The sequence below is a fragment of the Microcaecilia unicolor genome, chromosome 2, assembly GCF_901765095.1.
Source record: "Microcaecilia unicolor chromosome 2, aMicUni1.1, whole genome shotgun sequence".
In the NCBI taxonomy this organism is placed as follows: domain Eukaryota; kingdom Metazoa; phylum Chordata; class Amphibia; order Gymnophiona; family Siphonopidae; genus Microcaecilia; species Microcaecilia unicolor.
This window is the reverse complement of record NC_044032.1, coordinates 203,375,199-203,403,162: the sequence shown is the minus strand read 5'-3', so window position 1 is coordinate 203,403,162 and position 27,964 is coordinate 203,375,199. Positions and strand designations below refer to the sequence as shown.

The 27,964-nt window shown below is 43.7% G+C and overlaps 1 pseudogene; it reads right to left on the bottom strand.

Moving 5' to 3' along the window:
- LOC115461909 overlaps window positions 1–27,964 on the bottom strand; it is a 107,323-nt pseudogene that overhangs the window by 21,697 nt on the left and 57,662 nt on the right.

Sequence of the window (27,964 nt, the reverse complement as noted above, 5' to 3'; positions counted from 1 at the left end):
GAAGGTGGACAAAGCAATGGGACTGGACAGGATTCATCCCAGGATACTGAGGGAGCTCAGAGAGATTAAAGATTTATCTAATAAATCCTTGGAGACAGCAGAGGTTCTGTGGGATTGGAGAAGAGCGGATGTGGTGCCTCTTCACAAAAGTGGTGACAGAGAATAAGCTGGAAATTACAGGCTGGTAAGCATCACTCGGTGAGTAGAAAAGTAATGGAAGCGATGCTGAAGGAAAGGATAGTAAATATCCTGGAATCCAATGGGTTACAAGATCCAAGACAACATGGTTTTTACCAAAGGTAAATCGTGATTGAATTATTTGACTGGGTTACCAGAGAATTTGATCGAGGATGTGCACTAGATGTAAGGCTTTGCTGAAATCTATGTAATCTACTTAGATTTCAGCAAAGCCTTTGACACGGTTCCTCATAGGAGGCTCTTGAATAAACTTGACAGGCTGAAGTTAGGATCCAAATGAACTGGATTAGGAACTGGTTGACAGACATATGCCAGAGGGTGGTGGTTAATGGAATTCACTCGGAGGAAGGAAAGGTGAGTAGTGGATTGCCTCAAGGATTGGTGCTGGGGCCGATTCTGTTCAATATATTTGTGAACGACATTGCCGAAGGGTTAGAAGGTAAGGTTTGCCTTTTTGCGGATGATACCAAGATTTGTAACAGAGTGGACACCCCAAAGGGAGTGGAAAACATGAAAAAGGATCTGCAAAAGTTGGAAGAATGGTTAATGTTTGGCAATTAAAATTGAATGCAAAGAAGTGCAATGTGATGCACTTAGGGAGTGGAAATCCAAGGGAGATGTATATGTTAGGCGGTGAGAGGCTGATGTGCACAGACAGGGAGATGGATCTTGGAGTGATACAGTGACGTAGCCAGATCTGACATTTGGGGTGGGCCCAGAGCTAATATGGGTGGGCACTTTGTATATAGGTATGAGTAGTGTTTCTTGGGATACTACAAAATAATGCCTTAGAATACACTTGCTGATGGATTTCTAAGTAGTCTGCCAAACAGCTGCACTGCATCAACATAAACCACATTTAATTGAAAACCCAATATTTTTAAATATAGTTACATTATCCTATATTTTAAACTTGACAAGGCATAAGTCTACTATAATGCCAAACATCTCAACACATATGACAGGATCCTGCAATATAATTACAGCAATTGTATATATATCCTTCAAACTTTACTTTATAACAAATGCAAATGCCCGATTAAGCTGTATTCATAAAACAGGTAAATACCTTTGAAGTCTACTGCTTTCTCTCCCTTCTGATGCTGACAATATAAAATGACCACAATTTGGCACATATCCTTCAACTTTGTTTTATAATAAATATATATGCCTTATTAAGCTACATTAATCAAACAGGTATAGCTGTGAAGACTTATTTTTCCTTCCTCTGGCTCTACTGCTTTCTCTCCCTTCTGAGATCAGTCACCAGTCCGAGTCCCCGGTGGTCCTGACAGTGTTCCTTTCACCCCCTTCTCCTTAGAAAGGAGCAAACTATTTTTTTTTTAACCTGAGCACTGCAGAGACCAACCCCACCAAAAAACCTACCAACAACGAAATATATAACCACTGAGCCCATCCCTGCCCAGAAACCCACAAACATTACTACTACTTAACATTTCTTAAATATAAAACTTTTTCTTTTATTTTTTTATTTTAACCCTGGGCACTGTCACCCCCACTCAGAAACCCACCATCATCACTGAGCCCATCCCCGCCCAGAAGATCACCAATATTAAATACAAAACTGGGGGTTTTTTGTATTTTAACCCTGGGTACCATCATCTCCACCCAGAAAACCACCAACATCACTGACCCCATCTCCGCCCGCCAATATTCAATATAAAATTTTCTCTTTTTTTTTTTTTTAAATTTTAATCCTTGGTACCTCACCTTCACCCAGAAACCCACCAACAACACTGAGCCCATCCCAACCCAGAAACCAAACAACATTAAATACAAAACTTATTTAAAACAAATTTTAACCATGGGTACCTTCACCTCCACTCAGAAACCCACCAATATCAAATACAGGTACCTCCCCCCCCCCAGGCAGTGAAGAGTCCACCCCCACCCAGAAGCCCACCACTACTACTACTACTACTTAGCATTTCTATAGCGCTGCCAGGGTTACGCAGCGCTGTACAAGTTTAACATGGGGAAGGACAGTCCCTGCTCGAAAGAGCTTACAATCTAAAGGTTACAAACTATGTAGTCAGTGTAGGTAGCTTACAATCTAAAGGTTATAACTAAGTAGCTTACAATCTAGAGGTTACAAACTATGTAGTCAGTGTAGGTAACATGAATGGGGAAGGTGGTTAGGTGCCAAAGGCAAGGGAGAAGAGATGGGCTTTGAGTTAGGACTTGAAGATGGGCAGGGAGGGCGCATGGCGTATGGGCTCGGGAAGTCTGTTCCAGCACTACACATAAAAACCTTTATTTTACCTGGTCATGAGTATGCACACACTGTGCTGGCTCCTGTGTCTGTTTGTGGCCATGGGGGACTCAGGGCCACCCAGGCCCACCCATAGCTATGCCCCTGGGCAGAGGGATAACTCGGTCTAGCTGCTGCTTTGATGGACGTTTAAGGAAGGGATTTCCTTAGGGGGAGGGGCAGGGCTAAATTGGGAAGGGTGGCGTGGTTATGCCTGTGATCTTCTGGGGTGGGGTTTGTAGGCAGGTGCATAGAAGGAATCATGTTAGTTGAGGGGTTTTTGCTGTGCCAATATGTAATTTATTAGGATCTATTTATCACCTTTTTGAAGGAATTCACTCATAGCAGTATACAGTAAGAATAAATCAAACATAAGCAATAGACAAATACAGCAGTAAAAATAGTTAGATAACCATATAAACTATGGCATTGTATAATAAAAAAAATCTCAATTGAAAAAAAAAATCCCTGCATCTCCAGTTCTCTAATGCACATGATACGTTCCTCAACGGTGGAACTAAGGTGTTTCTCTTTTACAGCTAATCAAATTATGGTGTCATCTCAGGATCAGTAACTCTCTTTCTACTACCAGACACTTTGCAAAATAACACAAAAGACTGCAAAAATTTAAGCAGAACCTAACCAGCAAACTTACCATAACAGCTCTAACTCCCACATACATCAGGCCCAGAGCACCAGTATATCTACTATTGGGAGAACAGAACAAGCAGGATCACTACCGATCCATAGACCCAGTTAGATTTTCTCTCTCATTCTCCTTTCTAATCCTCGTCTCCCACTGTCCTCCATCTCCTTCAACTTCCTAACTCCCCCATCTAGTAGTTCATTGCAATCTTCTGTACTCACCCTCAACCTCTCCCAAACCATAAGCCACTCTCCTATGACTCCCATTCCCTGGCATTCAACTCCTCTTAAAGGCAGGGACAAATAAAAGCACAGTCAGTCCCAGGCACTCAGTACTTTTATATTGTACACTAGCAGAGTAGGCTCAAACTCCCAAAGATGTTAATTTACAGTAATTATAATATAGCAGGGTTTATAATTTATAGCAGTGTTTATAACGCTATACTAATCTCAATTCATTTTCCTGAGATGGTCAGAATGCACTGCGTCAACGTTTCTGATTGCATCTTCATAAAGCAGCGATGTGCAAATCGTCATTGATCCACATTTTTCCTATGAATTTTACTCAATTTTAAAAACTTTCTTATACTCAATAATTTTTTTAACTCAATCTTAGTATTACTTAGGTATATTACTGTATTTGATATTGGTGGATTTTTGGGTGGGGGTGAGGGTGCCCAGGGTTAAAAAAAAAAAAAAGTTTTGTATTTAATGTTGGTGGGTTTCTGGGTGGAGCTGAGGTACCAAGGGTTAAAAGAGAAAGTTTTATATTTAATGTTGGAAGACTTCTGGGCGGGGATGCACTCGGTGATGTTAGTGTGTTTCTGGGTGGGGGTGAGGGATTCCCATGGTTAAAATGTTTTAAAATAATTTTTGCATTTAATGTTGGACTGCACAAGAATCCAGACTCCCTCCCCTCCACTTGATTTTCTTGGTCTTCAAGGCCCCCGTGGATACGCCTCCCCCTTCCTTCCCTCCTCCCTCCCTCCCTCCCTCCCCGGTACGGCATCTTTCTCCTCACACCTGGTCCTGCATGTGGCTCTGTCTCACTTTCACCTTTCCTGAAGTCTTTGCATTGGAAGGGGTGAGATGGGTCAGAGGGGAAATGCTCGGTGAATGCCAGAGGCAGCCTGTGGTCACAAGTGATAACATGGACCACACGGATGCCAGTTGGCATCGAGCAGTCAGCAGTCACAACCATCAACATGGACCACATGGACGCTATAACTTTAGCCTTCAAGACATTAAGTATGTGCATATGGTGCAGAATATTCTTATCACAAAGAAATTACAAATTCATAAGTAAGCTGATATACAAAAGTATTAAAGGAAAGTCGATCAAACCAGTATTCCATTGACAAGCAGTACAGCAGAAGATGTGGAAATGAGCAAATAAACATTATATACTGAACCCATTATTTTTAATTGAGATTTTATAGTATTTTTCCTGTTTTTTGTATTTGTTATTGAATAAATCAACATGATCAACAAAATTTGCCTGGTCAGCTCTTTATTCTTCCTTAAATTTGAATTTTAAAAGTATTGCCTGAGAATCCAGAAAATCCAGAATTTCGGACTGACCCCATCCCCGAGCAGTCCAGATTTAGGACTTCTACTCTACGTACATACAATTTCTTGTTGAAATTCAAAGCAATTGCTGAGAAAATTGCAAAAAACTCTAGGGGGTTACTTTTTTTGGCCAGGGCAGAAATTGAGGAAGACTCCAAAGCCTACCTGCAGGCTATGCCTTTTTCAGTTTGAGGCTATCATGGGGCACCTCTATGGCATTGGGGTCCAGGGCAGGCACCCTGCTTGCCACCCCTTAAAGCCGGCCCTTGTGATCACAAAAGTATAAAAGTGCTGGTAGTTTGGAGCTGTATCATAAAATGGAAAGTTTCTGTTGGTCGATCAGGGTTGAGATCCCGTGAGCATTGTCTGAGAGCAGAAGCCTGCTGATGCATGCTACAGAAACAGTGCTTAAAATTATTAAAGCCAAATCTTTTTTTATCTAAAAGCACTATTCCCTTTGGCACTGGGCTCTACTGTAAAGATAATTGCGCTCACATTTGGTGCAGAACATCTAACTTCAGGGGTAGGTAATTATCTTGCTGCAAACCCTGCTGATGTAGAGACCATCCCTTAAGTAATGATCATTGCTCATGGTAAGGTATTTTAGAGGACTGGAGGGAGATGAAGTACTCACTTTTCCAGTGCACTTTTCTGCTGCCTAGATTTTTCTTCTTCTGTTTGTTCAGTTTGTTTTTCAATTTGCTGTTCCCAAAAGCGTTTCAGGTCACTGGTTTCAATAATAAGCATTTCATAGCGTATATTCTTATTATTCATTTTCTGTGGAGAAAAAAATTGTACAATCTGTTATTGGCTATGACATACAAAATGATATGTCTGATATTTAGACTTTACAAACATGTGTTGAGTATAGCTTTAAAAACCCCTTTGACGGTGTGAAACATTGCTAATGCAAATACAAAAGGTGCATTTAGAGAGAACAGTAACAAAATATAAACAAAAATATTTTGCAGTTGATTTCATTTCTGGGTTATAGGATGGGGCATGGCTGAGCTCATTCTGGCTCTTGTGACTGCTGCTCCCATGAGGCAGTGGGGCCTCTGCTCCTCCTCTCCCCTGATGTCATAATCGGGTTGAAAAAAAGAAATTAGAGACGTTATTTTTGAATTGGTGGAGGTTTTGATTTTGCACGTAATTTCATTTTCCAAAGGTAACTTGCAAATTAAAAATGTAAAATGTAAAATAAACATTTTTCTACCTTTGAACATAAGAATAGCCATACTGAGTCAGACCAATGGTCTATCTAGCTCAGTATCCTGTGACAGTGGCCAATCTAGGTCACAAGTACCTGGCAGAAACCCAAATAGAAGCAACATTCCGTGCTACCAATCCAAGGGCAAGCAGTGGCGTTTCCATATCTGTCTCAATAGCAGACTATAGACTTTTCCTCCAGGAACTTGTCCAATTTTTTTAAAACCAAAGTATGCTAACCACTGTTACTACATCATTCAACAAAGAGTTCCAGAGCTTAACCATTTGTTGAGTGAAAAATATTTCCTCCTATTTGTTTTAAAATTATTTCCATGTATCTTCATTGAGTGTCCCCAGTCTTTGTACTTTTTGAATGAGTAAAAAATTGATTCACTTCTACTCATTCTACACCACTCTGGATTTTGCAGACCTCAATCATATCTCCCCTCAACTGTCTCCTTTCCAAACAGAAGAGCCCTAACCTCTTTAGCCTTTTCTCATATGAGAGGAGTTCCATTTCCTATATCATTTTGGTTGTTCTCCTTTGAACCTTTTCTAATTCCACTAGAAGGCTTATTTTCGAAAGAGGAGGGCACCCATCTTTCGACACAAATCGGAAGATGGGCGTGTTTCTCCCAGGGTCGCCCAAATCAGCATAATCGAAAGCTGATTTTGGGCGTCCCCAACTGTTTTCCGTCGCGGGGACGACCAAAGTTCTCGGGGGCATGTCAGAGGTGTAGCGAAGGCAGGACTGAGGTGTGCCTAACACATGGGCATCCTCGACCGATAATGGAAAAAAGAAGGGTGTTCCTGACGGACGACTTTAACTGGTCCTTTTTTTCTTATGACCAAGCCAAAAAATGTGCCCTAAATGACCCGATGACTACCGGAGGGAATCTGGGATGACCTCCCCTTACTCCCCAAGTGGTCACTAACCCCCTCCCATCCTCAAAAGATTTTTTTTAAAATATTTTTTCCAGCCTCTATGCCAGCCTCAAATGTCATACCCAGCTCCATGACAGCAGTATGCAGGTCCCTGGAGTAGTTTTAGTGGGTGCAGTGCACTTCAGGCAGGTGGACCCAGTCCCATCCCCTCCCCTACCTGTTACACTTCTGGTGGTAAATGTGAGCCCTTCAAAACCCACCACAAACCCACTGTATCCACATCTAGGTGCCCCCCTTCATCCCTAAGGGCTATGGTAGTGGTGTACAGTTGTAGGGAGTGGAATTTGGGGGGGCTCAGCACACAAGATAAGGGAGCTATGCACCTGGGAGCAATTTGTGAAGTCCACTGCAGTGCCCCCTAGGGTGCCCGGTTGGTGTCCGGGCATGTGAGGGGGACCAGTGCACTACGAATGCTGGCTCCTCCCATGACCAAAGGGCTTGCATTTGGTCGTTTCTCAGATAGGCATACTCCGTTTCCATTATTGGCGAATATCGGGGACGACCACCTCTAAGGACGACCATTTCTAAGGTCGACCTAAATTTCGCGATTTTGGCGTCCCTGACCGTATTATCGAAACGAAAGATGGACGCCCATCTTGTTTCGATAATACGGGTTTCCCCGCCCCTTTGCCGGGACGTTCTGCGAGGACGTTCTCAGGAAATTTTGGGCGCCCCTTTCGATTATGCCCCTCCACATCTCTTTTGAGATATAGTGACCAAAACTGAATGTAATAATCAAGGTGAGTTCGCACCAAAGAGTGATACAGAAGCATTATAATATTCTTGGTCTTATTTACCATCCCTTTCCTAATAATTCCTAGCATCCTGTTTGCTTTTTTGGCTTTGTCTATGACATCTAGATCTTTTTCTTGGGTGCTGATCTCCAAGGTGGACCCTAGCATCAGGTAACTATGAATCGGATTATTAATCCCAATCTGCATCACTTTGCATTTATCCACATCAAGTTACATCTGCCATTTAGATACTGAGTCTTCTTGCAATTTTTCACAGTCTGCATTTGTTTTAACAACCTTGAATAGTTTTGTGTCATCTGCAAATTTAATCACCTCACTCATGGTTCCAATTTCCAGATCATTTATAAATATGTTAAATAGCGTTGGTCCCAGTACAGATCCCTGTGACACTCCACTATTCACCCTCTTCCATTGAGAGCAGGGGCGTAGCCAGACTTTGGTGGGAGGAGGGTCCGGAGCCCGAGGTGAAGGGGCACATTTTAGCCCCCCCCCCAGCGTCACTGACCCCTGCCATTGCCGACACCCCTCCCGGCGTCGCTGACCCCCTGCCATTGCCGACACCCCCCCCGCCATTGCCGACACCCCCCCGCCGCCGCCACCACCACCACACCACAAACTTTGACAGTCAAAGTTTGACCCCCCCCTGCCAATGACCCTCTCGACCCCCCCTCCCATCGCCAACCCTCCCCCGCCATAGCCGTCGCCTACCTTTGCTGGCGGGGGACCCCAACCCCCACCAGCTGAGGTCCTCTTCTTCCTTCGTTCTGTTTCTGAGTCTGACGTCCTGCACGTTGTATGTGCAGGACGTCAGACTCACAGAAACAGAACCAAGCCTTGCGATCTGCAGGGCTTTGGTCTGTTTCTGTGAGTCTGACGTCCTGCACGTTGTACATGCAGGACGTCAGAAACAATGAAGGAAGAAGAGGACCTCAGCTGGAGGGGGTTGGGGTCCCCCACCAGCAAAGGTAGCAGACGGTGACGGCGGGTTGACGGCGGGATGGCGGCGGGAGGGGGGGTCAAGAGGGTCATTGGTAGGGGGTCCAGGGCCAAATCTACGGGGGCCCAGACCCCTGTGGCCCCATGTAGCTACACCCCTGATTGAGAGAAATGAACACTTAACCTTACCCTTTGTTTTCTGTCCAATACCCAATTCTTAATCCACAACAGAGCATTGCCTCCTATCCCATGTCTCTTTAATTTTCTCAGGAGTCTCTCATGAGGAACTTTGTCAAAAGCTTTCTGAAAATCTAGATACACTACATCAACCTGCTCACCTTTATCTACATGTTTATTCATGCCTTCAAAGAAACGAAGCAAATTGGTGAGGTGGAGGCAGTACATGCAAATCTGTTTCATGAATATTCATTGTGGATAGCCTGAAAATCTGATTGGCTGGGGTGCCTCCAGGACCAGTTTTGGGAACCACTGTCCCAGTGAGAATAATGGGGTATGCATTACTTAACATCTGTTAAATCACATTAGCATGTTAACACAAGTTAGCAAATAAGGTCACAAACTTGTACCTAAGGCAATACAGACCTAAGGGGGAATTCTATAAAATAGACTCTAACATCTGCATTTGTATTACATGCGTAATTAATTAATTAATTACATTTATACCCCGCGCTTTCCCACATATGGCAGGCTCAATGCGGCTTACATAGTAACAATATAAATAATTACAAAGTCGTAAGAAGAATATACAATTTGTGGTAAACGCAACATTAATGGGGTTAGCGCATAAGTAAATTTAACAATTCTAATTGTTTAGAATACTAGTATATATATATTTTTTTTTTAAATTTATTTATTTGTTACATTTGTACCCCACATTTTCCCACCTTTTTGCAGGCTCATTGTGGCTTACATAATACCGTGTACTAGGGATCTGCAGGCAAAAAAAAAAAAGGTTTTTAGTTGGTTTCCTGTGTAATTTACAGGCTTTATCATTTTGCATCATTATGGGGCCCTTTTATTAAGCTGCGGTAAGCACTAATGCATGCTTACCACAGGTTAAAAAGCACAACCGTGGGACACGCTTAGTCACCCTACAGTAGTTTTGGGATCGGCACATGCTTCTGGGGGTGTGTATGGGGGCAGAGAGTAGGCATGTTCTGTGCTAATCAATTAGCACAGCTACAATGCCACGGGCTAACCGATTAGCACATGGTTAGCGCATGAATCCTTACCACCTACAAAATAGGTGGCAGTGGGGAAATTAGTGTATGGTCATTAATAGGAAAAATGGAAAACGGGGCCATTTTACCACCACACCAAAAGTTGCCTCAGCATGCGGGAAAGACCCGCACTGGGGACAGCACTGGCGACTTTTTAGCGCCGCTTAGTAAAAGGACCTCTCTGTTTTTATAAATTTTTGCTTTGCTTCATTTTGTTTTTATAATTTTATTTAGGGCACAAGTGGACAAGAATAACACTGAAGCATCAGGAAACATATTCAGAAGTGGGGCAGAAATACTCCAGCTTTCTCAGAGTTGTTCCTGCTTGACCAAGATTACCAGAAATACAAGACACTGAAGGATGGGCTGGCTACTGCAGACTTTTAAGTATCAAACTAGTTCCTGCTGGAAGGTAGCTCCTTTTGGCAAGAAGCTGCTTTCCAACCCAAAGATCACAGGTTCAAGGTTGGCTTGCTACTACTACTACTACTTATCATTGCTAACACTACTAGATGTACACAGCACTGTACACTTGAACATGAAGAGACAGTCCCTGCTTGACAGAGCTTACAACCTAATCAGGACAAACAGGACAAATAAGGCTTATGCATAGTAGCTGTAAACAGTCGGGAAAATGCTGAAATTAAACAACACTAGAAAGAAATCTGACATTTCAGGGGTTTTCCTGTCCTTTTGGGTTAAACACAGATTTAACTGAGCTCTTCTATCAGCTTTTTTATATAGGTGACTGAGTCAGTCTTTCAGGACCTTTACTTTGGCTGGTTCATTCTTTCACAAAGTCCCTATCAGGGACTTCTGAGTCTTGAATATTAGACTAGAACAAACAAGAGCTAGGATTGCTCAAGGTATTGTCATTGCACCTTCACAAAGTGCATCCAGCACAAATGGACACACAAGAGTTTCCTGCATTTCGAGCCCATTTCTAATGCAGCAGCATAAAAGGCATTTTTCCAATTTTTTTCAGGTTGTGCACTAATGTTTGCAATGCATTAGCACGTGGTACCTGAAAAAAAAAAGTTAACTGAGAAGCACCTATTGCCTCCTATTTAAGCGTGCACCAGTGTGAATGCATTAGCTGGTTAATGCTTCCAGGCCTATTACATAAGTACATAAGTATTGCCATACTGGGAAAGACCAAAGGTTCATCAAGCCCAGCATCCTGTTTCCAACAGTGGCCAATCCAGGTAGCAAATACCTAGCAAGATCCCAAAAAAGTACAAAACATTTTATACTGCTTATCCCAGAAATAGAGGATTTTCCCCAAGTCCATTTAATAACGGTCTATGGACTTTTCCTTTAGGAAGCCGTCCAAACCTTTTTTAAACTCCGCTAAGCTAACCGCCTTTACCACATTCTCTGGCAACAAATTCCAGAGTTTAATTACACGTTGAGTGAAGAAAACCTTTTTCTGATTTCTTTTAAATTTACTACATTGTAGTTTCATCGCATGCCCCCTAGTCCTAGTATTTTTGGAAAGCGTAAACAGATGCTTCACATCTACCCATTCAACTCCACTCATTATTTTATAGACCTCTATCATATCTCCCTTCAGCTGCCTTTTCTCCAAGCTGAAGAGCCCTAGCCGCTTTAGCCTTTCCTCATAGGGAAGTCGTTCCATCCCCTTTATCATTTTCGTCGCCCTTCTTTGCACCTTTTCTAATTCCACTATATCTTTTTTGAGATACGGCGACCAGAATTGAACACAATATTCAAGGTGCGGTCGCACCATGGAGCAATACAAAGGCATTATAACATCCTCATTTTTGTTTTCCATTCCTTTCCTAATAATACCTAACGTTCTATTTGCTTTCTTAGCTGCAGCAGCACACTGAGCAGAAGGTTTCAACATATCATCAACGACAACACCTAGATCTCTTTCTTGGTCAGTGACTCCTAACGTGGAACCTTGCATGACGTAGCTATAATTCGGGTTCCTCTTTCCCACATGCATCACTTTGCACTTGCTCACATTAAACGTCATCTTCCATTTAGACGCCCAGTCTCCCAGTCTTGTAAGGTCCTCTTGTAATTTTTCACTATCCTCCCGTGATTTAACGACTTTGAATAACTTTGTGTCATCAGCAAATTTAATTACCTCACTAGTTACTTCCATCTCTAGGTCATTTATAAACATGTTAAAAAGCAGCGGTCTGAGCACAGACCCCTGGGTAGCCCCACTAACTACCCTTCTCCATTGAGAATACTGACCATTTAACCCTACTCTCTGTTTTCTATCTTTTAACCAGTTTTTAATCCACAATAGAACACTACCTCCTATCCCATGATTCTCCAATTTCCTGTACAGTCTTTCATGAGGCACTTTGTCAAATGCCTTCTGAAAATCCAGATTCACAATATCAACCGGCTCAGCTTTATCCACATGTTTGTTCACCCCTTCAAAGAAATGGTGAGGCAAGATTTCCCTTCACTAAATCCATGTTGACTTTGTCTCATTAATCCATGCTTTTGAATATGCTCTGTAATTTTGTTCTTAATAATAGTCTCTACCATTTTGCTCGGCACCGACGTCAGACTCACCGGTCTATAATTTCCCACATCTCCTCTGGATCCTTTTTTAAAAATAGGCGTTACATATTCTCCACCCATGGCGTGCCCCCTTGAAAAAATATTTTTAAAAATATATCTAATGTGTGAGGTAGCGTGTGCTAAGAGGCAAAGTATCACAAAATATTTTAATGGACCTGCGAGTACCACGAGACAGCTGCTAGGGGTTGCAGTAGCTATTTTGAAGCTTGACCCACAATGGACAGGAAGAAGTGGGCATTGATCCTTTTCCTATGACCTCCCTAGAACACCAGGAACTTTCTAGGTAGGCCTGGGAGGGTCTATGGGGGTAGAGTGTGGTGGGGTGGGGGGCTCGGGCCCTGACTTGTGTCATCTTCAGTGGGGAGGGAGGGGGATTGGGATGGGAGAGTATCACAGGGGCAGAGGTCCTGGCCGATATTCAGCTGAGGCCATTATAAGTGTTTTATTTGGGTTCCAGCTAAACATTGGCTGGGACCTGCATATGCTATGGCGGCCAGTGTAGTTACAATTAGCCCAGAATATTCAGTGCTGGTGCCCACTCATGGCCTGGTGCTGAATATCCAAGGTTAATTCTGCCCTTGTCAATCAGCATTTTAAAAAATCACTGACCGCTGCAGGCTAAATATTGATTGGTGTGAGTCATTATGGATAATAGGTTGAAATTTTCAATCTAGTATGCCATGGCTGTTTAAAAAGAAAAAGAGGAAAAATAAATAAATAAATAAATCTCAGAAGGGTAGCAAGTATGGAGTGGAGGTGTTGCCTAATGTTTAGTGCAGCAGGCTTTGATCCTAGGTGTCCTGGGTTCAATTCCCACTTCAGCTCATTGTGACCTTGGGCAAGTCACTTAACCCTCCATTGCCTCAGGTACAAAAACCAAGATTATGAGCCCTCTAAGGACAGAGAAAGTACTTGCTTATAATGTGTGATAGTTCTCTTCCTTGAACTTGATGGTTAAGCAGGTTATAAATGCCAAAATAAAATTATCTAAAAAGGGATGGAGAACAAAACTGATAATGTCGTTATGCCTTTGTATATATTCCTGGTGTGTGTACCTTGAGTACTTTAGAAAAACCAGAGGAGTAGAGGATAACACATACCTTCACTACAGAGAGTGCCTAATTAAGAACTTCTTTTGACATTCCCTGTGGTGAAGCATGTGTGTTATCCTCTACTTCTCTGGTTTTTGTTTTGGACTTTTGTAGAGGCCTGTTTCCTTGAGTACTTTGTACTACTACTACTTAGCATTTCTAAAGCGCTGCCAGGGTTACGCAGCGCTGTACAAGTTTAACATGGGGAAGGACCGTCCCTGCTCATGAGAGCTTACAATCTAAAGGTTACAAACTATGTAGTCAGTGTAGGTATCATGAGTGGGGAAGGTGGTTATGCGCCAAAAGCAAGGGAGAAGAGATGGGTTTTGAGTAAGGACTTGAAGATGGGCAGGGAGGGCGCATGACGTATGGGCTCGGGAAGGCTGTTCCAGGCATATGGTGATGCGAGGCAGAATGGGCGGAGTCTGGAGTTAGTGGTGGTGGAGAAGGGTACAGATAGGAGTGATTTGTCCTGAGAGCGGAGGTTACAGGTGGGAACATACGGGGAGAGGAGGGTAGAGAGGTAATGGGGGGCTGCAGATTGAGTGCATTTGAAGGTTAAAAGGAGAAGCTTGAACTGTATACGTTAGCAGATCGGGAGCCAGTGAAGTGACTTGAGGAGAGGGGTGATATGAGAGTATCGGTTCACGCGGTAGATAAGACGTGCGGCAGAATTTTGGACAGATTGAAGGGGGGATAGATGGTTAAGCAGGAGGCCAGTGAGAAGAAGGTTGCAATAGTCAAGACGAGAGGTGACGAGCGAGTGGATGAGGGTTTGGGTGGTCTGTTCAGAGAGGAATGGGCGAATTTTGCTAATATTATAGAGGAAGAAGTGACAGGTCTTAGCTGTCTGCTGGATATGGGCAGAGAAGGAGAGGGAGGAGTCAAAGATGACTCCGAGATTGCGGGCTGAAGCGACGGGGAGGATGAGGGCGTTGTCAACAGAGATGGACAGTGGGGGAAGAGGAGAAGAGGGTTTGGGTGAAAAGACAAGGAGCTCAGTCTTAGCCATGTTCAGTTTCAGATGCTGGTTGGACTTGTGCATTTCTGTTTGCTCTGTCTCAAAAAGGACAGAGTGCAACTAGAAAAGATTCAGAAAAGGGCAACAAAAATGATAAAGGGGATGGAACACCTCCTTTAGGACTTCCAGAGCACTACTCTAGATTAAAAAGTGTACTCATTCCAGTTACAGGGCCTTGAAAGATTCCTGTATTGTTATTTTTTGTTCCTACCTCTCCACGTCGGGAGTGGGTAATTTGCATGCCTGATGCTTTCCTTGGATGTGGTAGCCATCATGGGGATGTGCAATTGGCTGAGGTCACCTAAAGTGGTGGGGCGAGCACAGATTGGTTTTGGTCTGATAAATGCATGCATCCCGGGAGGTCAGTTCTCATTAGCATGTATTAGCTCTAGAATTACCACAGTTATCCAAGTAACGGAGCAATCAAAGGAACCATAACTGATTTAATGAGCCATTCACCCTGCTCCTCACTGCCTCTAGCCCATCGACATCTAAAATATCAACAGGGTCAACACATCAACATATACATACATGTTGGTATGATAGAACACGCACAACAATATTTGCTTATGCATTAATAAGAGATAAATAATAATTAATAAGAGCTTCTCTGGGTACCTAACACAAGTGGCTACATACCTGACATCAAAATCCATTTTTGGGAAGTACAAACTCCCCCTCAAATCACAAGTCAGGAACCTTGGAATACACTTAGACTCAACACTTACTCTGCCTCCCCAAATCCAAGCAACCTTCAAGAGTTGCTTCTACTATTTGCGACAGCTATGCTGCCTCTCTCCTTACATCGAGAAGCGAAATCTTATCCCATGCTATGAGAACATCAAGATTGGATTACTGCAATGCACTATACAGTGGTCTGACTACAAAGGGCCTGCACCAGCTCCAGTTGATTCAGAATGCAGCAGCAAGACTCAAAGAAGGTTACAAGCGACGTGACCACATTACACCATTTTTGCAAAAACTTCATTGGTTACCAGTACAATACAGGGCTAAATTTAAAACTCTATGTCTGATCTTCAAGGCCCTGAAAAGAAATGGCCCTGAGTACCTGAAGAATAGGATGATCCTCCACACATTGCCAAGGACACTAAGGTCCTCTCAAGGACTATCACTAACCACACCCTCTCCAAAAGACATTACACGATGCGATACCTGGAGTAGCCCCCACACTCTGGAATGCACTGCCTGAAAGGCTCCACTTAACACAAGACTATCTCTATAGGAGTCAGGTGAAAGCTTGACTGTTCAACCAGGCCTTTAATGGAAGAAGTAACTAAAGTGTTAGTCTCACTCACATACACAAGGAGTGACTTGGGCTGCACATACTGCAGCAGGACATGTTTATCCACTCCTACCGTAGCTGAGATAATATTTAACCATCTCTCTGATCTCATGTGAAACTTTCTCTAAATCAGTCACCTATTTTTTTAACTCTTCTTACTCTCTTACCTATCTATATGTTACATCTTTGCTTTACCCTTCACTATCAATGATAATGTTCTATTACGTATTGTGTTGACATTGTAAGTAGTATACTATGCCATACTTTGTATTGTTATTTGAATATTTTGACTACTGTAATTGCCTATTGCTCATGATTGATCTATTCTTACTGTACACTGCCTTGAGTGCATTGTAACTTTGCCTAGATTGCACCACTATCATCCTTCCTTTGTCCGCTCATATGATTCATAATACGTTAGAGTGTTTTAATTCACAGTGAATTCACAGTCACTATGTGTTTTAATTCACATAGTGACTGTGTAAGATTGCTGCAGCATTTCTGTAAACCATTATCAGGCTTATTTTTGAAAGAGAAGGGCGCCCATCTTTCGACACAAATCGGGAGATGGGCGTCCTTCTTCCAAGGTCGCCCAAATCGGCATAATCGAAAGCTGATTTTGGGCGTCCTCAACTGCTTTCCGTCACGGGGACGTGTCGGAAGCATAGTGAAGGCGGTACTGGGGCGTGCTTAACACATGGGCGTCCTCGGCCGATAATGGAAAAAAGAAGAGCGTCCCTGATGAACACTTGGCCGACTTTACTTGGTCCTTTTTTTTTAATGACCGAGTCACAAAAATGTACCCTAAATGACCAGATGACCACCGGAGGGAATCGGGGATGACCTCACCCTACTCCCCCAGTGGTCACTAACTCCCTCCCACCCTAAAAAAAATTAAATATTTTTTCCAGCCTCTATGCCAGCCTTAAATATCATACCCAGCTCTATGACAGCAGTATGCAGGCCCCTAGAGCAGTTTTAGTGGGTATTGCAGTGCACTTCAGGCAGGTGGACCCAAGCCCATCCCCCCCCCACCTGTTAAACTTGTGGTGGTAAATGTAAGCCCTCCAAAACCCACCACAAACCCACTGTACCCACATATAGATGCCCCCCATCATCCCTAAGGGCTATGGTAGTGGTGTACAGTTGTGGGGAGTGGGCTTTGGGGGGGGGGGGTTGTGGGGCTCAGCACACAAGGTAAGGGAATTATGCACCTGGGAGCTTTTTCCGAAGTCCACTGCAGTGCCCCCTAGGGTGCCCGGTTGGTATCCTGGCATGTGAGGGGGATCAATGCACTACGAATGCTGGCTCCTCCCACGACCAAATGGCTTGCATTTGGTCATTTCTGAGATGGGCATCCTTGGTTTCCATTATCGCCAAAAATCATGGACGACCATCTCTAGGGATGACCATCTCTAAGGTTGACCTAAATGTTGAGATTTGGTCGTTCCTAGGGTTACCATTTGTCCGGATTTCCCCGGACATGTCCTCTTTTTGAGGGCATGTCCGGGGCGTCCGGCGGGTTTTGCCTGCATGCACGTTTGTCCGGATTTCTGGACAAACGTGCGTGCGGGAGGGCGCGCGTGCGTGCAGTTGCGCGATCCATCGGCGCCGTGGGTCTCCCCTCACCTTCCTTACCATCTTCCCTGGTGGTCTAGTGACGTCTTTCGGGGCAGGAAAGAGCCCCCTCTTTCCTGCCCGGAGCTCTGCCTTGCCCATCCTCCTTCTCGGTCTCTGCTGGTGATTCAAAATGGCCACCGAGAGTTGAAGTCTCGCGAGGCCGCTTCAACTCTCGGCGGCCATTTTGAATCCTCAGCCGAGACCGAGAAGGATGTAGGCAAGGGCAGGCAGCGCTCCGGGCAGGAAAGAGGGGACTCTTTCCTGCCCCGAAGACGTCACTAGACCACCAGGGAAGATGGTAAGGAAGGGGAGGGGAGCATGTGACAGGGGGAGGGGAGTATGTGATGGGGGGGTGCGGGGGAGGGGACTATGTGAAGAGGGGAGGGGAAAGGGGGCGGAATTACGATCCAAAAGGGGCGTGGCAGTGGGCGTGGCGGGTGCAGGCGGGGGCGTGGCATGTGTCCTCTTTTTCAGAGGACACAAAATGGTAACCCTAGTCGTTCCTGACCGTATTATCGAAACGAAAGATCGCCACCCATCTTGTTTCGATAATAGGGTTTCCCCGCCCCTTCACAGGACGCCCTGCGAGGACGCCCTCAGGAAAACGTGGGTGCCCCATTTGATTATGCCCCTCTATATGCTTCTGTATTGTTTACATTTTGTAATATCAAATCCTTGAATGTCGACACCACAGGTGTTCATGGCTCCTAATGAGTACCACTTGGATGACGGTTTACAGATAGAGATATCAATGGATGGGGTGTTCTCCAAAAAATAAATCTTCAATTGAAGCTTTCTAAAAAATTTGTATAATGCTATATGAGTGTTAAAAGGCTGTTGCCTCTCGGTTGGCACAAACCCCAAACCTAAATTTAATACCGCCAACTGATCCTCTGCTAAAATTACAGATCCCACAGTAACTACGTGCAACAAGTGGCATTTTACTTGCATAGGTAATTACCACCCGGTTAATGTGAAAGACCTTTCCGCTAGGTCAATGGCTGGCAGTAAGGTCTCAGACGCATGTCCATTTTCGGCAAAAATAAAAGAAAGGTATTTTTTGCAGGCATGCTGAAAAATGGATCTACACTACTGCAGGCCATTTTTCAGAGCACCTTAGTAAAAGGACCCCTGTGGAATTAGGCGGTAACCTCCTCTAAACCGCCAGTAAACGTGCAAAAATCAAGCACTTTTATAGAACATAGTTGTCCCCAGGAGCAGATGTAAATATTGCCATTGATCTCTTGGGAGGTAAATGTGCATTTTCCTTCGGAAATAGGGAATGCACATGTATTTTTTTAGCCCCAGCCATAACATGCTTGTATAATGCCCCCTTGCAATATGCACGTACTTACGTTTTAGACGTGTATATCCCAGATTTCTAAAATCTAAATGCATTTACATGTCTAAATGCATTTAGACATGTATGCAATATACACATCTAAATGCTGGTTTAAATTGTGAATAAGGCTTTAAAATAACCACTATAATATACTGTTATATGTATGCATGCTGGACATCAGTGATTCCCAAACTGGTTCCTTGAACTCTCTTCAGGGGTATCAGCGTGCATGCAAAAATAGTCTTTTTTTGTGTTTGTGTGTGTGTGTGTGTGGGGGGGGGGGGGGGGGGGGGGGCTGAAAATGGACGTGTGGCAAAATTAAAAACCGTGCACGTCCATTTTCGGCCTGAGACCTTACCACCACCCATTGACTTAGTGGTAAGGTCTCATGCGTTAACCAGGCAGTAATCGTCAGCACACGTACACTGCCGATTACTCCCGGGTAAGCGCCACGTGTAGAAAATTTCTACTGCGTGTTTTGGATATGCGTCAAAAATGGAATTACTGTCCGGGGCACGCGGTAGCTGGGGAGTAGTTCCAATTTGATGCATGTTGGATGCGCGTAGGCGCCTATGCACCTTAGTAAAAGGGCCCCACAATTTGTATGAACATATGTATGTTTAGAAATTGAGGATCCCTCGGAGTATGAAAAAGTATTTTAGGGATTCCGCCATAGTAAAAAGGCTGGGACTCACTACTGTACGTTCTTGGGGGGATATCAGACCTCCACTTTTCAAAGCTGTTGAGTGATTTGGGGGCATAGGAAGGGGATAAATTTGGTAATTTTCCCATAAAAAATGCATAGGGTAGAACTTGGACTATTATTATTATTATTAGAATATCATAAGGTCTACTGGTTTATTTATCAGACACCCTAGGGTCTGACAAGCACCATGCATGGACCCATCTTAACTCAGATGCATTTTGGCTGGATGGGTGCTGTTTCTTCCCTAGGGTGTTTGCTTATGCCCATAGTCCTGCTTGTGTAGGCTGGGAGTTAAGATGGGTCTATGCATGATATGTCTAGTGGCTGTACTGTATGCAAAGCCTTGGTGGCCTCTGAGACACTAGAGGATAAGGGCAGAGATCTACAGGAATGAAACAGGGAATAGACAGCACTGCTGCTGAGAAGTGGTAAAGGGACTGTGCAGCTGACAGACCGACACATGACTCTGGGAGCTGAGGCATCTTGGGGGGCTTGTGGAAACTGAGCAAATGAGGTCACGGGGTTGGAGGAGAACAGTTGGAAGAGAGGAGCAGTGCTTGTGGGGGACACAGATAGGATGGGGAAGAGACAGGAACTATGGACATGGTTCATAGGAATCTGGACCCACCAATACTTTGTAATGGAACATGATTGCCTGCCAAGAAGCAGATGTCTGATATTACTAAAGCCACCTCAGGAGGTCAGGATGTTTTCATTCCATACATTCTGATCATCTCCCCTGACTTTCCATTTCAGTTTAAATGGCTCTAGGTTCCCATATGTCAAAGCTTGGCTATAACCATGAAACAGGCAGGAGGGCAGTCATTCAAATATTTTTGGTCTGAACCTGTAAAGCCAGTGCCTTTCTTATAGCCAAATCTAAGTTAGTTGTTCAGAATTAGTAATGGCAAAAATGCTTCATCATGGCCTCAACTACAAAAATATGCAACACCGTCTGCTCTGAAGCTCTACATGAATACACTATTGTCAAGTACTGTAATACAATGTGATGTAATAAGTACTCCAATATAAATAAATAATAAATGTATATTTTTTTGTTCCTGATTAAACTTTGTAATATACTTAAATGATCCACTTCCACTGCTTTTTCCTTTGATCAACAGTTCCAGGTTTTAGAACTCTACCACGCAATCAAAATACAGTAAGTGCTATATAACTACACCAGAGCTTCCAGGTTACCCAGCTCCAGGAGATAGATTTTAGGCCAGTCTTGGACGTCTGACAATCTCATCCTGGTGTGTTATGGGACCTGCAGCACTTACTTCAATGGCTAGAGTCCAGGATTGCAAATGCACTGCTTTGGAGTGCGCGTTTAAAACCAGGGACTGGACAAAAAGTCTCCTGCCTGGAATTGTGAAACTTGGCAGCTCTGCTACACATAAGGCCTGCTATTTAAAAAGACTTATACCAGCCATTTCAGTGCATGCAAATCGCTCTCATGCATATTCATTTTGGATAGTCTGAAAACCCGATGAGACTAGATGTGCCCTGAGAACTGGACTGGGAATTGCTGACCTATGCAGTCAGTTTCAATGCCGACCAGCATAAATCATTTTTAAAACTTTGCCTCCATTCTATGCATAATTTTAAGGGTAGATCACACCGTTGCAGGTCCTATGCATAAAAGTTATGTATAGACCTCAAGGCTGGGATTTGAGGTGGCCTGGGATAGGCAGTAAAGTTATTCACAACATGGAAAAATTCAGCAGCTTTGTGTAAAGCTTCAATACATATGTGCCAACATTTCGAAATGACTGGGGTTGTCAAACACATTGCGCTCAGCACCCACTGGCACTCACAGAGTTGCTTCCTATGTTTCAATGCACATGTTAGGCCAGCATAAAAAAAGTAGGTCTCACTTATGCAAAGAAGCAACATGGTAGCTGCTTTCACTGGATATCAGGGCCGCTGAGAGACAGAGCCAGACTGCTGCCCTCCCACTTGAGCCACAGTCACCGCTGCTGCAACCTTCCCCATCTTGACCACTGCCGCCCCCCACTCAGGCCATTGCTGTCCCCATTCCCTTTCCTTCCTGTGTTTATTCCTCCCTTGATTTGTCACTCTCCTGTTCCTGTGTGCCTGGACCCAGGTTTTTGCATTCATGCAATCACCTGGGTCCCAACACACAGGAGCAGGAGAGAGACAGACCGAGGGAGCAGAACCTTCTGCCTGCCTCTGGAAGCCTTGCCAGTGCTGCCCCCCCCCCTCTTGTCCCCCTCTGCCCCCGCCCTCTCGGCAGCCCTGCCGGATATCAAATAAACTAATACACCACTGCTGGCATTTTATTTTATCCAGGGGCTGTGGCAACGGACATGGCTGTGGCTGCTAGCAATCAGGCCCAAATTTATCATTGACTTGGCTTACTACAACCTGTACAAATCTGGGTTTGTTAGCTAGTACTGTAATAAAATAAATATATCATGTCTTATCAGAAAATGTATCTGCTAAATCATATCCTGGATCATTTTGTGCAACTCAAACACTTTAGTCATCTAGAAAAGTATCAAGCAATCTACTTTGGCAACTAAGTTATGAAATCAGGATTCTATATTCTTTTCAGTAGCAGAAGGATGCTAGGCTGCAAAGAGAGAGGTCTAACCAGCAGAAGAAAGAAAGTGTTGGTGAGGTCTCATTTGGAGTATTGTGTTCAGTTTTGGAGGCCATATCATGCTAAGGATATAACTTGCAACGGTTCAGAGAAAAGTGACAAAAATGATTTGGGGTTTCTGTCAAAAGACCTATGAGAACAGACTTAAGGACCTGAATATGTATACCCTAGAGGAAAGAAGGGATAGAGGTGATATGATACAGATGTTTAAATATTTGAAAGGTATTAATATGCAAACAAACCTTTTCCAGAGAAGAGTATGAGGTAGAACTAGAGAACATGAATTGAGGTTACAGGGGGATCAACTTAAGAGTAATGTTAGGAAGTGCTTTTTTATGGAGAAGATGGTGGACACCTGGAATACCCTCCCGCAGGAGGTGGTGGAGATGAAAATGGTAACTGAATTCACAAATTCATGGGAAAGGCATAAAGAATTCCTATATGGAAAGAGCATGGAACCAAAAGAACTTAGCCATGCTTAAGCAACCAGTCCAGTAGTTGAAAAATAAGGCTAGTACCAGGCAGACTTCTACAGTCTGTGCCTGGATTATGGCTAGATCAATCTAGTTGGGCTGCAGTGGGTTTCAATGGCAACTCCAGTAGTTGAAAGTTAAGCCAGTACCAGGCAAATTTCTACAGTCTGTCCTCTGAAAATGGCAAGGACAGTTTAAGATCAAGTATGCATGCTATCATATCATATACTAAGCGTTTATCTTGTTGGGCGGACTGGATGGACCATGCAGGTCCTTATCTGTCATCATCTACTATGTAAGACTACATCTAAAACATGACCTGCAGAGTTTAAGCAGGTACTGTAGCTTTGTATTTTATCTCCAACTTTTCATATTACTTTAATCCATTAACTGCAGGTCATGATAGTATCCTGAAGCTGACCCCAGCATACTAGGAAATGATTTCTTCTGCCTTGTTGGTTATCAATAGAAATCAAACAAAATAAAACATGGAAAAGATAATAAGATGATACCTTTTTTATTGGACTTAATACATTTCTTGATTAGCTTTCGAAGGTTGCCCTTCTTCGTCAGGTCGGAAATAAACAAATGTGGTAGATGACAGTATATTTATAAGTGAAACATCCAAGCATTTCATTGACAGTCTAACAAAGCTAATCAAGACATGTATTAAGTTATGTCCAATAAAAAAGGTATCATCTTATTTTCTTTTCCATCTTTTATTTTGTTTGATTTCTATTGATAACCTTTAAGAGTGGACTAACATGGCTACCACACCTCTCTTCTTCTGTCTTGTAATGCTGCTACCAAAGTTCACTAAAAATGAAAAAGAATTAACTCAAAATGAAATCAGAAGAAACTTACCTTAAAAATTAATTCTTTCCTTTATGAATGCAAAGACTGCTGGAAGTAGGTAGGTGTTGTGTGTTAGAGCTGTGTGTCTTGATTTTCCTGCTGCAAAAGAATGGTGCAGGGCAGCAGGAAGCACAGTGAAAATGCATTGTCTTCACGCCCCTTTTTAATTTGGTATGCGGTAATGTAAATCTTTCATCATATCAAGACTATCAAACAGAATTAGCAGCAGGCTAAGACCCTTCTCATTCCATGAACTTTGCAGCATACCATCTGGGATGAGCATGAAATGACACTCTGCAAAGTAGCATTAATAGTAGACATTCCATGACTTGTTAGAAGCGGAGAGGTATTCTGTGAAATACTCATTACCCATTTTGTTGTTACTTGCATGAACTCTATAAACCTTAATGCGTTAACCCCTCAGTGGAATGAAACCTGGAACTGTGCGTCAATCACATTTTGAGATTCCATTACAGGGTGACTTAAGGAAGCATGTTGTTCTTTCGACCTGCTAATCTAGCTATCAGTGCTTGATTATAATGCATTGCGAACTGTTCCGACTAGGATAACAGTGTCAGAAATAGTCTCTTCAGATAAATTTAATATTGCATCATGAAAACAAATGCTTTCCCAATTTATTGCAGCGCAATTGCATTCAGTACCATTATATTTGAAATTGCACTTCAGCATCAAGTAGTGTATTTTATACATTTATACAATGATTTATTTATTTTATTAGATTTTGCTCACACCTTTTTCAGTAGTAGCTCAAGGTGAGTTTCATTTAGGTACACTGGATATTTCTCTGTCCCAGGAGGGTTCACAATCTAAGCTTGCACCTGAGGCAATGGAGGGTTAAGTGACTTGCCCAAGATCACAAGGAGCAGCAGTGGGATTTGAACCGGCCACCTCTGGATTGCAAGACCGATATGTAAGATAAATATAATCTTATTTTTTATTACACCACTTAAGGTACAGCCAGGGCTTTCCTTGGTGGGAATCAAGATGGCTGTCCAAGGCCCTGCGCTGTGGGGGCCCCAACAATATGACTTTTAGCAATATATTGACTGCGGGAAGAGGTGGCATCACTAGCTGCAAATTTGCATATGTGACAAGTAGGAAGGGGGGCTATAATCAGATGCACATTGGCGCACGCAGCATGGATGAAGGGGTGCTATCATCAGATGCATAATTGCTCACCTGAAAGAAGGGGAGGTTCATCAACCATATGTGTGCCCATGTGAGACAAAAGAAAGAGGCAGCATCATGCTAGCCCATATGGCACCAGTGGTGTAGCTATGTGGGGCCATGGGGGCCTAGGCCCCCATAGATTTGGCCCTGGACCCCCCTGCCGATGACCCTCTCGACCCCCCTCCCACCGCCAACCCGCCGTCGCCGTCCTTTGCTGGCGGGGGGCCCCAGCCCCCACCAGCCGAGGTCCTCTTCTTCCGGTGCAAGGCTTCATTCTGTTTCTGAGTCTTACGTCTGGCACGTTGTAGCAAAGGTAGGCGACGGCGTGTTGGCAGCGGAAGGGGGGGTCGAGAGGACATCGGCGGTGGGGGGGGGGGGTCAAATTTGTTGTTGTTGTTGGTGGTGGTGGTGGCAGTGGGAGGGCTAAAATTTGTCCCCTCACCTCGGGCTCTGGACCCCTCTCCCGCCGAAGTCTGGCTACGCCTGTATGGCACACAAGAGCAAATAGTGTCAGCAACATGGAGGAAGCATTTAAGTATCATAGGCAAACAGAGTTAGAGGCTGAGGTAAAACACTGTATGCTAGGGTCTTTTGGAGGAGGAAAGGGAGAAGTGTTGGTTGGGGGTCTAAGGAGAAAGTACAGGCTGCGTATGCTGTGGATGAGTGTGAAGTGAATGCAGCTTCCACATTCAGTGCTGCTGTTTTCCGCACACATTAGCAGAGGTAGGTATGGGGGGGGGGGGGGGGGGGGGTTGGCATAAAACCTGCAATGGTGTGGTCTATGCATAAAATCATGCACAGAACGAAGGCATATTTTGAAAAAATGATTTATGTGGTCAGCACCTCCAGAAGAGGTGCTGTGAGAAGACTTCCAGAGAGGGAGAGATCTTCATTGGTGAGAATTTGCTGTGAAATTGTTTTTAAATGTGGGGAAAGGAAGACTTAGAATTAAATAGGTAACCTCAGGACTCAACTCACTTATGGCCTGATGCTCAGAAGCAAATGTGAGTGCTTGAGGCCATTAGCGCCAGACTAGTGCTCGCATATAAGAGTGCTGAATGCTGAGCATGTGAAACAACAAGCTTGCTGACTCTGAGCACAATGAACATACAATTGTATGCTAAAGAGGTCATCCCATATTCTTCCCACATGCTCAGCGAGCATATTTTGCGACAGTGGTAGAGGCTTGGGAGATAAGCGTATGCTCTAGATTAATGAAGGGGAGGGATGGTTGGACCGTTACCTTTGTGATAGCTGCATTGACTGAAGTTGCTTTATCTTTTGGTTGGGAGTGAGCCGAGCCGTGAGGCTGATCAGTGGTGGAGAGCCTAATATTGGAGTCCTAATGTTCCTGGGGGGTGGCTGGCTGCAATGACCTCTTCGGCAGTGGATCTTAAATATGTTGCTGGGATTGTGTCTTCTATTGGTTCATTACAGTGAAAATTGTTACACTAAAATATTATAGCATTTACAGCGCAACAGAATTGATATTGCTTTTTTGCAAGAAATGCATCTTAATGATAATGAACATGCTAAGCTCAGGACCTGGTGGGTGGGCGATTGTGTGGCGATGGTGGCCCAGGGCAAAAAGGGAGGAGTGGCCATTTTGTTTAGGAAAGGGATAGCAGCACAAATTTGTACTTTCTTTATTGACTTTGCTGGCAGATATATCTTATATGGGGAAGCAAAGGGGCAGCAGGATATTTTTTTGTAATGTTTATGCACCCAACCAATTTGATCTCAAGTTTTACCAAGCAGTGACTACTTTACTTCTTAACCATAATGCCAAACCTATAATTGTGGGGGATGATTTTTATTCTGTGTGGGATCCCTCTCAAGATAAATCCTCTCTCACTATTTCTGTCCCCAATAGCACCAGTCGGGGCCTGCCCAATTTGTGCACAGTTTTAGATCTTATAGATATGTGGCGGGTGCTACACCCTTTGGAAAGGGATTACATCCACTTGTCTAGGGCACATTCCATGCAGTCGTGTATTGATTACTTGTTAGTTTCTAACTATTGGCTCCGTGGTCAAGGTTGAAATAGGGACTTATGTCATCTCTGACCATGCTTGGATGTGGATGGATTGGAACCTTAGGGTGGCTACGCATTCTAGCCAACACTGGGTCTTTCTCTTGGACCTTTACAAAGATCCCGTTTCAAAGACAGACTACTTACATGTTTGTGGAATTATAAAACCCACATTGCTGTACGTAAGCCTCAGTCAGTCCTCTATTGTGAAGCTGTGAAAGCGGTATTACGGGGGGATCATCAGCTACTCTTTTCATGTCTGGAAGACTAGATATAGGGAAAAACTGAGATTGGGGAGTCGCTTGCGATTTGTCTATCAGTGACTGGGGCTACACACTCGATCAAACATAAACAGCAGGTTCTAAATCTTTAGACATTGAATGAACTTCTGCACCAACGAATGGTCAAGTCCTAACCTTACTATACATATATGTTGTATCACTATGGCAATAAGGCAGGTCGATGGTTAGCTCATATGGTATCGGTGAGAGGGGGCCGTCAATCTTAACCATGTATGATGGGTTGAGAGGTTGTATTACTAGCAATGAGGATATTTGTGATATTTTTATTCTTATTATAGGCAATGTTTTGCTGCCCTGCCTGATGAAGGGCTGTCCAACAGTTTATGTTTAGATAATGTCTCTCTCTGCCTGCCTTAACCCAGCCAGATAGAGATTTTTTTGAATAAGCCTATTCAAGCTGATGAAGTACATTCAGCGATCCAACACAGTCTTCTATTGAAGGCACCTGGTGTGGATGGCTTTCCAGCGGAATTTTATAAATTATTAGGGGAAGAGATAGTACCCTCTTTCTCACGAATATGTTTAATGAGGTAGTAGCTTCTGAATCCCTATCAGCACCACTTAATATAGCACAAATTGTTGTATTACCTAAGCCGGGGGCAGGACCCTACTCTGTGGAATCTTACTATCCCAATTATGAGGTGAAGTTGTTGGCCAAGATTCTGGCGAATCGTCTAGCTCGACATCTTTCATCCCTTCTCCATGAGTCCTAGGTCGGTTTTGTTTGAGGTCATTCGGTAGCTATGAATCTTCAGATAATTTTGGCTATGTTGGAGTTTCGAAATTGGAAGGACCTTTATTCCCTTCTAATCAGTTTTGATGCAGAAAAAGCCTTTGATTGGGTTCATTGGGATTTTACTTTTGACTCATTAGCTAAATATGGCTTTGCTGGCCCCTTTGTGTTGGGTATAAGGGCCTTGTATGTGGCTCCTCAAGCTAGGTTATTGGTCAATGACATAGACTCGCCTGAGTTTTTAATTTTGTGTGGGACGAGGCAGGGCTGTCCACTTACCTCTTTGTTTTTTTTTGTTTTGACATTAGATCCTTTGCTATGGGACATC